The sequence below is a fragment of the Diceros bicornis genome, chromosome 24 (genome assembly GCF_020826845.1).
Source record: "Diceros bicornis minor isolate mBicDic1 chromosome 24, mDicBic1.mat.cur, whole genome shotgun sequence".
NCBI lineage: Eukaryota > Metazoa > Chordata > Mammalia > Perissodactyla > Rhinocerotidae > Diceros > Diceros bicornis.
The window spans coordinates 28817483-28829494 of NC_080763.1; the positions used below are offsets into that span (position 1 = coordinate 28817483).

A 12012-nucleotide genomic window follows, 5' to 3' on the forward strand; every position below is an offset into this window, starting at 1 on the left:
TTAAGAGTAAAGACCATATCTCTGATTTGTTCTATAAGTTCTTTTCAAGTATCTCCTAGGTGCTGGGAATTAGGCTAGGCACTGGAAATGAGGTGGAGCTGGGGTCTCTGCCATACAGGACTTACTGTCTAGCAAGGAAGAGAGACATTAAATGGAAGTGTGATCGATGTTATGCAAAGGAAAGCCTTCCCTGTCAGGAAATGAACTTTACACTGAACCTCACGGATGTGCAGGAGCAAGAGGTGGATGAAACGCTGCAGGGTGGAGTGGGGAGAAGTACTGTAGACAGAGGAACAGTGCGTGTGAAGATCAAATGAAAGAGAGCATGGCACATTAGAGAAAATAAAGAGTGCAGTATGTCAGAACAAGTAGTGTGAGTGCCAAAGCGGACAAGAGAAGAGGCTAAAGAAGCATGAAGAAGCCAGACCAGGGAGGTGTGACAATCTTATTAAGGAGTTTGGACTTTATCCTGAGAACAATGGAAACTCACTCAAGAGTTTTAAGTAGGAGTGACATGCTCATACGTACATAAGAGGGTGGACAATGGAATGAAGGGAAGCAAGGCTGGATGCAAGGTGACCAGTTTAAAGGTTGTAACAGTAGTCTAATTGGGAGGTAATGGCAGCCTGAGGAGGACAATGGAATGAAGAAGTGGATGTACTCAAGTGACGCCACAGAAGTGGATACGGTACTACTTACTGACTGCCTAGATGTGCAGATGAGAGGACAGAGGAGTCAAGGAAGGCTCCCAGGTATTAGGCTTCAGGAAGTGAGTAGATGGTTGTCCTTACTAAGATAGAGAACACTAAAGGAGGAGTAGGTTACTGAGTAGGGATGAAATAGATCAGGAGAGAGACAAGTTAAGCTTTGATCTTGCTACATTCAAGATAGCTATAAAAGAACAAAACAAGTGAAGATGTCTCAGACATCTATTCAGTTGCAGCCAAAGAGCAAGTTCTCCAGTTATAGATGTATTTGAAGCCAAGAGTATGCATAAGAATGCTGAGAGGTATACAAGAAGACTAGAGGGCCAGGGCTGAGCCTAGAACCATACACCGTTAAATATGAATACACGTCAACTTCCACTCATTGCTTTTTACATGGAGAATTTAATTAGGCAGTAGAGCTTAGTGATTAAGAATATAGGTTCTGGAGTCAGAACATCTGATTCAAACCCTGCCACTTATTAGCCGTACACTTTGAGCAAATTATTTAACCTCTCTCCTAATCCATAAAATTATTTGGAGATAACATCCTTATCTACAAATAGGGGTAACAGTCCTTGCTGCACAGAGTTACTTACAAAGATGAACTGAAATAATACATGTCAAGGACTCACCATGGTGCCTGCCACTTAAGGTAATGAGAGTTTAAGAGATGGCAACTGCTATTGTTATTACTGGCACTCTTGCTCCGAAAGGCTGGAAAATACACTTGCCTTCTTCCCAGTGTAAAGAAGGATATATCCTGGGACATTAATTTTAAAACTATTTTAAGTAAGTCATGAAAGACAAAATGAATTTCAAATGGTTTACCACCAGGTAAATGTCATTCATCATCCTGGTAATCACTGACCAGAGGCATATAACTTCTTCACCTTTGATCTGCCCACATTTCTAAGAAATGATTTTTAAAGCAATGTATAAACAAAGTATCCTTTAGCAACAATCTCAGAGGGGTCATTTTGACTATAGAATTTGAAAAAGACACTCTTGTGCACTGCTACTAGATTGAAATTTGCTTTAGAAAGACAGTCTGTAAAACTGTTGTTTGTAAACTTGAATTTCAAATTAAATAATATACATTGGTTTAAAAGAATATTTGATTTTCTCTATGATAATAGAAATTTTTATTTTAAAAACAAAGAGCTTGTCACAAGAATTCTAGTTTGCCAAATCTAAATACTTTCTAAGTGGTTCAAATATATGAAAGAATTCTCTTTCATGTGATGGAACTATACAGCAGTAAAGAAACTAGAGGGAACCCAAAGGTTTTTGGCAACAAAAGGTTTTAACCTATCGCTGATTCAGCACTAACTTAGGAAGAACTCCCAGGGTGCATCTGCTTCATCAATTTAGTTAAACTGAATCTTGGTCAAAATAATATTTTTATCAGTAAGTTACTAGAAAGAAAATTTTTCTCTCTCAGCTATCTTCTCCAAGAAAAACCACAATAGGGAAACTGCTTTTACCTTTTAAACTTGTTTTAAACTCTTCCAAAAGTTACTGACTGGGACTTGCTAGTTTCAGGTCAATTATCTCAAGTAGATAGTATTCCTCACAATAGCATTAATTTCAGTTAATTTTCTTTCCATGGAGAAATTCTGCAAGAATTTCAAAGCTATCATTTTAAAAACTGCCACAAAAATAGTACCAGTTTAAAAAACAATGGTAATCAGTGCTCTGGCATAATGAAGCTAACTGATTACACAATTTAAGTTAACAACAGCCAGTAATCAAATCTGACACTTAAAATGAAAGGGGAAAGATGTGTTATTAAGCCAATTCCGCACCTTCATGTAGAAATTCACATTTTCTAGATAAGGAATCATATTTTGACTCTACAATAATGACACAGTATCACAATCTATTTAGACCTTGAGAGTATGGTATATGAGAATTTATAATAATGAACCGCTTTATATTTAAACTAGTAGAAATTTGCTCCTGCAAAGTTAATTAAAATCATTCAAGAAAGCTAGAAAAGGAAAAACAAAAACAAAAACAAAATAAACTAATCCAAACCTGAAATGATTCAGTGCTGGTTAGAGTATGAGTAAATGGGAACTTGCATACTGTTGGCAGAAGCATAAATTAGTAAAACCTCTTAAAGAAAGACATATATTAATATCTATTAGAATTTTAAAAGTCCATAGCATTAGAGTCCATTTTTCACTTACTTCTAGGACATCTACTTATAGAAATGCTCCCACGAGGATAGAGAGATATGTGCAAGAGAGCATTTGTGCATTATTATAATTTTAAAAACATAAAACCAAAAAAGAACTCAAAGATCTATCAATAGGAGATTGGTTGAATCAACTATAGTGCAGCCTTTACATGGAAACCTGTACATCAACCGAGACAGAGCTGAAAGTCACTAGAGCTGTGTAGACAGAGCAGATGATCAAACGCTGAGTCCTGGGGCAACCTGATGTTTCAAGATCAGGCAGATTCTGAGAAACCAGCAGCCAAGGGAAGAATTATCTTCAGAGAAAGGAGAAATACATGAAAGGTCGGTAAGATGAGGACCAAGAACTGACCGGATATTCAGCAGTCAGAATGTGACTGGAGAAGAATGGATTTAGTGGTCTGCAGGGGAACAGAGCCTTGCTGGAGTCGGATTAGAGAATGGGAAGAGAGAAGTAAAATTAGTGAATATAGACAACTCTTTTAAAGAATGTTGTTATAAAGGGGAGTAGAGAAGTGGGGTGGTTGCTAGAAGGGAATCTGGTTTTTAAAATATAAGATATTATGGCACGTTTGAATGTTGATGGAAAGAATCCAAGAGAGAGAGAACAATGTAAATATGGCTAGAACATTGCTATACGTACTGAATTAAATGTCCTAGGAATACAAACACTCACATCTTTTCCTTATTTTTAATCATAAAATCAAAACAAAACAAATCCAAAAACGTCAACTTTCTGATCCATACAGACAAAGGCAAGGGATTTAGCTTTGCAAATTTCTCATTTTAAGAGCTTTAACATTGCCATTAAAGACTGATATTGTATCAGTAAGTTTAGATGGGTGTTCTGTTAATAAGAATACTATTTAATCTGGGGCTAGCCCTGTGGTGTAGTGGTTAAGTTTGGCGCACTCCGCTTTGGTGGCCTGGGTTCACAGGTTTGGATCCTGGGCGCAGATCTACACCACTTCTGAGTCATGCTGTGGCGGTGACCCACACATAAAATAGAGGAAGACTGGCACAGATGTTAGCTCAGGGTGAATCTTCCTCAAGCAAAAAAAGGAAGATTGGCAACAGATGTTAGCACAGGGCCAATCTTTGTCACCAAAAAAAAAAAAAAAAAGGAAGAAGAATACTATTTAATCATGCTGCTTATTTGAAGCAATCTTGTACTTCCAAAAACACAGAAGTAGCATTTTAGTCAAATATATTTGTAGTCAAAAATAATTGAACTACCATTATTTAATGTTAAAAAGCTATCAACCTCAAGACAACTGTCATATAGTATTAATCAATTTTAGTAAACACCAAGATAAAAACTCAACCAATTAACCATAATCAAAAATCCCAAAGTACAGTCATACACCACATAACAACATTTTGGTCAATGACAGACTGCATATACGATGGTGGTCCCATAAGATTAGTACCATATAGCTTAGGTGTGTAAGTAGGCTATACCATCTAGCTTTGTGTAAGTACACTCTATGATGTTCACACAACAATGAAATCGCCTAATGACACATTTCTCAGCAAGTGTCCCTATTGTTAGGTGACACATAACTGTACTAAGAACAAAGCACAAGTACAGATGATTTAAAGTAAACCATACTTGAGATAAAGCAAATGGTATAGGCCAAATAAAGAGGCATTTACTGTTGTCTAAGAAAATGGTATCGTACTCTCTTAGGGAAAATACAAGCGTTATTTAACTTGCTACAAGCAGACTGCTTTCACCCATGGTTGACAACTGCTAACTACAGTTGAGAAATAACATATGTTAATGAAAGAAGGAAGGAAGGAAAGACTGACAGGCAGAGTACACTAAGGAAGGCATTGCTTTAAGGATTCAAAATGTATTTTTCAGAAGAAAAATGAAATGTAGTCATATGGAGAATCAACAAAACATTCAGATGAGAGTTCACACAAGCTCAGTTCTCTCTGTGAGAAATAACTAATCATTTTAAAGTAGAAATAGAAGCAGGCACTGGCCCATGTGCCCAGAAGAAAGTAACAAGCTTCATGACACTTGGGTGACAGGCACTGTCAGACACCATACAGAGTGAAACTTGCTCAGGAAAACTATTTAAGAACAATGAGTTTCTCTAAACAATGGCTTTAAAGATAGTTCTTAGAGTTTCAAAAGCCCCGGTGGGGTGCTTTCCCACAAGGATGGTCTTCTAAAGGAATTTCCTGCACAAATAATTTCTTGTACAACCGAACAAAACAAAAGAAACAACAATAACAACAACAAAAAATCTTTTCATTAAAGTTAGGACCTGTTGTAGGCTATGGCCTATGCTTCCTTACCCATCTATCTTCTGTTTAATCTGGTTACTAAACTATGGCTTGTTTATTCCCTGTCACTCCCATGCAAGTGACAGTGAAGGAGAAATGCCATCCTATTACTTAACCAACTTGCTTACTTCAGAACCCAATTTTAAGCATGATTTAGTTAAGTTTACACTCAGCTCCTTTTGTGCCGTTCGAAATACAGCAAGATGCTGGTTATTTAATTTTTCTTCTTTTTATTTTTTAAGACTATAATGTGTTTACTGCAGAAAAGACAATCCAAGCAACAGGAGAGAACACAAAATTAAAGAAAAATCAGAGTCATCTTTAGCTACCATTGCATTTCTCCAAAGGTAATGACTTAGTAGAAAAGATGTTCATTTTTCTTTTCACTTGCAAACACATGGGGGGAAAAAAAAGGCTTTTCTTTCACATAAGGGACTTGTGATGATTATGTGCATCAAATGGCTGGGCCACGGTGCCCAGATATTTGATCAAATATTATTCTAGATGTTTCTGTGAAGGTGTTTTTTGGATAAGATTAAAATTTAAATCAATGCACTCTGAGTAGATTACCCTCCATAATGTGGGTGGGCCTCATTCAATCAGTCGAAGGTATAACAGAACAAAGACTGACCTCCCCTGAGCAAGAATTATTCTGCTGGCAGATGGCCTTTGGTTCTATTTCTCTGGAGAACCCTGACCAAAACAGAATCATATTAAGTGAATTATTTACAACGTGACATTTTCACCTAATACTGACACTCTTCCAGGTGGCAGAGAGTGCAGATTGGCTAACTATTAATCCGTAAGCCCTTCCTCACCTTCTATAGAGCTAGGGACAGTCAAGTGATAGTTTTGGCAGTTCGACTAGTGACTTCTTGGAGAGGTTTCTGTTCTTCTGATGCACGCACCACTTCTTCCTGAGGACCCAGGACCTGGAGGTACAGCCACCACCACATGCCACCACAAGGATGAAGCCCATTTGCTAAGGAGACTGAAGAGAAGAGAAAGAAGGAAACAGAGTCCCCAATGGCACAAATCCTGAACTGCCTATCTGTGGAGTTCTGGTTACGTGAGCCAAACAAACTTCCGCTTCTGCCACTGTTTAACGGATTTTCTGTTATTCGCAACAAAACATGTTCCTTTTAAAATAACTAAGAGTATTCTGTAATAGGGAACACCACAGAGTAATCATTCCCCTCCTGATGACCATTTACTCATTTTCAACAAATGTTTGAGATGATGTGCAGAAAAGAGTTAACACAACAGGTATGAAAGTTTGGCCCTTGCTGCATCCGGGAACTCAGATTTTGGGAGGATTCCCATCACCCTAACCAACAGAAGTGACTCACTGTGCCTAAACAGTTTGTACAATGTGGTTTATGCTCAACAACTGTTTTCCTTCTGAGAGTCTGCAATTTTGGCACATGGTAGGCAGAGAGTGATTACATGACTAGTTTCCATTAAAAACTCCAGGCACTGGGTCTCTAACGAGCTTCCCTGGAAGACAACATTTCACACGTGTTGTCACATGTCCTGGGGGAATGAAGTGACTCCCATATGACTCCTTTGGGAGAGGACCCTAGGAAACTTGCACCTTATTTCCTTTGGACTTCACCTCATACTGCTTTTGCTGTGCATCCTTTCACTATAATAAATCATAGCTGTGAGTACAGCTGAGTCCTCCCAGCAAACCATTGAACCTGGGGATGGTCTTGGGGACCCCCAACATAAGTTGGCATCAGAAGTGGGATTTGCTAGAACGCCCCTGACTCACTGAAATACGGTGACAGCACTGTTTGGGAAAGGTAGGATAAGGCACAGGGTACGATGACTCTTTGTCAACCCAGGTGGTTACGAGGTCGTCCATGGTATGCAGTAGCAGCTGAGCTGCTGCTACCTGTTGTGACAGGTAAAAGTTACCTGTGGAATCTGAAAATGATAGATCTAACTCCAGGAGACTGGGCTCGCTGGATCCCCAGCCGCTTCTGGCCATGCTGGTGAAAGTAATGTCTTTGGGTTTTATTCTCTCTTCCAGATGTTCTCTCCCCAAATTCCCAAAGGTGAATGGGCCAAAAATGTTAAAAGTTTGCATTGCTCTCTCCTCTGAGTGGGGCTGGGGGAGTTAAATCAGGTCCCAGAGCTGGAGCAAAATTTTAGATAAACCAGAAAAATAAGGGAGGGAGGTAACACTCCAGCAATTTTTTCAGGCTAGCTGCTGCTGCAGTAGCCTCTCCCTCTCCCCTTCCCTCCCGGGCATTCCAGCCCAGATCTTCCCTGGCAGCTATAATGTTAACATTGCAAATGCTGAATTGACTGCTAGGAGTTAAAGTAAATTTGTAATGAGAAAAAAAAAAAAGGAAATTTTTTAGTCGCCTTGTATTTTGTTTCTATCACATCTGGATGTATGGTAAAAATTGATATAAAATGTTAAATACTGGTAATCCCATACGTGCCAGAGGAATCATCCTGATCTGGAGAAGCTGCAAAAAAGAAATGTGTTAGTGGGACACAACTTCCTTGCTTTTTGCCGCCAGTGGGCGGGTTGGAATTTAAACTCTTTGAGTACTGGAAACAGAACAAGTCTCTGTTAACTGATGGGTTTTGTTATGGAAGATATGGAGTTTTGCTTATTGGAGCCTCTGGAAAAAGCGAGACAATAGGAAAGAGAGGTGATCTACAGATGGAAATATACTTTTGGAGTTCTAAAAAGCAGGTTTTAGTTGGCTAATGAGTGCTTGTGAAAGCGAAGGTGTGACCCTTAGAGACTCATGTGCATATTAGCGAGTGGTCAACTTGGACCTGAAGGCTGACATGACAAAAACGGCCAAGGAAAGCCTTGCCTGCCACTTAGACTTTCTGGCCCTGCAGCATCTTGCCTTTCCTGCAGAAGAAAAGCTGCTGGCTTTGTAAAAATCCTGAATTCACAGATCCTAATTGCCTGGACTTAACTCTAAGCTAAAACCTGATACTGTCTGGTACAGGCTCCCAGCCTCAGTGTGAGCTGTGCTGAGCCGAGAGCAGGCACAGGCTCGATAAACAGAACTCAGACTCTGTGACCTCTGCACAGCAGGCCACCTCTCTGTGGGGCCCTGCACTGGGAGGAAATCATGAATGTTTGGCTGGACTGTCCGGGTCACATACAAATGCCCACGAGAAAGGGCTTGCTCTTTGACAGGACCAGTGAAATCCAGCTGCTGACTGGCTTTATATTTCTGATACAGAGACTGACTATATTCTTCACTTGTGACTATTGCCCAAAGCTGCAATTTGCGAGAGGGTACATCACAGGGACTGTGACCCTCTGTTCTCTCCTGACAGGTGGAGCCGACTCCCAACCCCCTCTGGAGCATGTCAAACTTGGGTTGACTCTTCCCGTAAAGCTTTCCTGATTAGCTGCAACTTGCAACAAAGGACTGATTACCTACCTGACTGCTTCCCTCACCTCTCTCCTGCCACACACACCTCAGTGCAATCTGCGTATTCAATGGAGCTGCCCTGAGAAAGATGTTGATCTTTTCTAGGATACTCAGTGGATGAAAGGGTGAAAGGAGCGGGAGGTTATGTAAACCTATTTTGAAATTTTTTGAAAAGTCAGGATTTTGTTTTGACGAATTCCTGACTGTCACCTTTCTGGTTCAGTTGTATAAAAATGTTTTTCTGTGAAGATCTTTTTCTCCTCTTGCACACAATCCCACAAGATTAAAGGTCTGGATGAGAGTAGGGCATGATTGAAAAAAATATAAAATAATGATTGTGGAATGGAAACACTGGTTTTATAACAACTAAGGAAAATAAGCCAAACCCCTTCCCCTTGGAGAGGCAAGAGGGAGGGGAGATGGCATTATGATCCTTGTTTTTTGAAACTATTTCGGAAGCTTCTCCCTCTTCCTACAGGAAAACTCTCCGTGCACCTCTCCAAGCTGTTGAGAGTGCTCTGATTTCAGACCGCTGAGCCTATGAGCATACCTGACAGGGCTGACTACGAGGCAGCAGGAGGTGGCCCAGCCTCCGCACTTTCCTCAAGATAGTGTCCACACTTACAAGGTGGATGAACTGCTATCACGGACAACAAAACTGTTCGGAACTGACTGGCAGTCTCTCTGGAACCAAGGACTGCACTAAATTATTTGGACTGGACTGGGAACCCTAGGACAAGACGCCCATGGCAGGAGGCCACAACGTGCTGCCTGACTAATATATGTCCTGCTTGGGGTGCCCCAACAATTGTAAACGCTTTGTTTCCAGGGTTACCACATGTGCCCTTTGGGATTGTACTTCTGTATGTGTACCTTGATTAACACAACACGGCCTCAGCCCTGGAAGGCTTTCAAGTCAGCTTCAGCTTACTGGCCAGAGTTGTGCTGGGCTTGAATTGATACTTAGGGCCAGGTAAAAAAGGTTAATGCAGAAACTTAAGGAGGAAGCCACCTGGCTTTCTAAAATAGACCTTTATGATTAATGGGATTTGTTAACTGGCTAAGTCCAGGACTTGTGAAGGGCATAAATGAAATCAATACTGCAGTTTGGTCTCACTCTGCAGTCTGGGTCTTACTGACAATAACTTTGCTGTAAAGACAAGTCTGCCAATGACCAAGGGGGTAGACTATGCAGAGAAGACCTAGCATAGGTCTTCTCATAGGTTAACATAGCAGACCTAAACTTCTGTCCTTGAAAATACCTGCTTACAAGGTTGGCCCTTGGCTAGTGGCTGGGAACTTAAGATTTTGGAAGGGTTCCCACTACCCTAACTGTTGTAAGTGACTCATCCCAACTGTACAAACAATGTACAGTTTAATATGGTTTATGCTGAACACTTGCTCTCCTTCTGGGAGTCTGCAATCTTGGTATGTGCTAGGCACAGAGTGCCTACATGATGAGCCCCCTACGAAAACTCCTAGGTCTTTAACGTGGTTTCCCGACAGACAACATTTCGCACGTGTTGTCACAACTTTGCTGAGGAAATTAAACACGTACTGTGTGTCTCTCCCGGGAGAGGACCCTTGGAAGCTTGCATCTGGTTTCCCCCAGACTTCACCCCATGTACCTTTCTCTTTGCTGATTTTGCTTTGTATTCTTTTGCTGTAATAAGTCATAGCTGTAAATACAACTAATATGTTGAGTCCTGTGAGTCTTCCTAGAGAATCATCAAGCCTGGGGTGTGGTCTTGGGGACTCCTGACATAGTTGGGAATAAGTGTGAAATGTTCAACAAACAGCAAGAAGGCAAGTGTGGCTGGAGTCATGGGAGTGAAGGAGAGTGGCAGATGATGAAGTCAGAGAGAGAGGAGGGGCCTTGTTTGGACTGTATTCTGAGTGTGACAGGAAGCCACTGGAGGTCTCAGAACAGGAAGGAGGATCAGTCTGTCTGCTGTTACAGAACTGACATCAGGGGAAAGGACGAAAGCAGGGACACCAGATAGGAAGCTCTTATATACATGAGACTCTTCAAGTACACTTGGGTGGTTCTGGAACTGCCTCAGAAAGGAGAAACTTAAGTTCATCTTTAAGGATGAGTAGAAATGTGATAGATGAATTTGGGCAAGGGGATGAGGAAGGTATTCCAAGCAGTGGGGAGAACTTGTACCAAGGCCCAGAGGCATAAACTGCATGGTGTATTTGAAGAACAGTGATGGGTTCAGTGTCACCGAAAAAGGGTGCTTAGGGGAGAGCCACAGGAGATGAAGTCACAGAAGCTGGCAGGCATGTTGCACACAGGAGGCTTTGTGGATCACGCTAAGGAGTGTGCACGTCATCTCGCAGGCAAGTGGGGAGATAATGAAAGGTTGTAAATAGGAGAGTTATAGGATCAAATCTAGGGTTTAGGAAGATCAATATGGCAGAGACATGGATGAGAGGCTGACAAAGAAAGCAAGTCTAGAAGTAATTGTCATATAACCCAGTTCTAATGTAGTTGGGACTGCACATACACAAAGCCATGCATATGCAATTTATGTTATACATAAGTACATAAGCCTTTTCATGTATTAATACTAAATTAAAAACAAGTCTAAATGAAAAGGAAAAAACAAAGTAATTAATAAAAAACTGAAACAAACCAAAACAAATGAATCTAAATGTTTATAAAGTTGTTGGTATAACCACACAGAATTATTCAAGTGATTTAAAAACACCATATTACAAATCCCTAGTAAAATATATACTAAGAACAAAAAGAACCATAAAGAAATCTTAAACTGCATTCAGTGGTCCTGTTGTTAGTAGTAAGGTTGCCATCGCTATTTTGAACCTATAAATATACATGTATTAGGATAAAGCAATATAACGTTAATGTGGTTAGGTACCAAGATTTCCATCATCGGGGAAAGGAGGCATTAATGTAAAAGGAAGCAGCAAAATCCCTGATAGATAGCAGCAGACCTGCAATCCATTCTCTCCTTTTACTGCCTAAGAAACAGAGAGACAGGGAGGTGACATGATCAAATCATCTTAGAAACATGCTAACAAGAGACCTTCTGGCAAACACACTAAAGGTATTTACCACCACGAGAGTCCTTATTTATGGAATGCTTTAGCAGGATGGACTTGGTCTGTCTAGATGGCTCACTGTACACAAACTTGGGATGTATGTATTTAGGAGGCATGACTTCCTAGAAAATATCACGCAAGCTATGCAGTTATCAGAGAACAAACTGGAGATGTTTCAAACCGAAATAGCTCCCTTTTGTGGAAGTGACACTCCATATGTATCACTTAGAGGCCTCATGTGTTAAAATCTAAGCCAAAGCGCATCTTAATAGAGGCAAGACAGGACCTGGGAGCAGCTCTGGCAGTCATGGACTTCTCC

The 12012-nt window shown here is 40.6% G+C and overlaps 1 protein-coding gene across 1 annotated transcript in view; it reads right to left on the minus strand.

Moving 5' to 3' along the window:
- Positions 1 to 12012, minus strand: part of SEL1L (SEL1L adaptor subunit of SYVN1 ubiquitin ligase) — a 53887-nt gene that overhangs the window by 32667 nt on the left and 9208 nt on the right. The window lies entirely within an intron of this gene.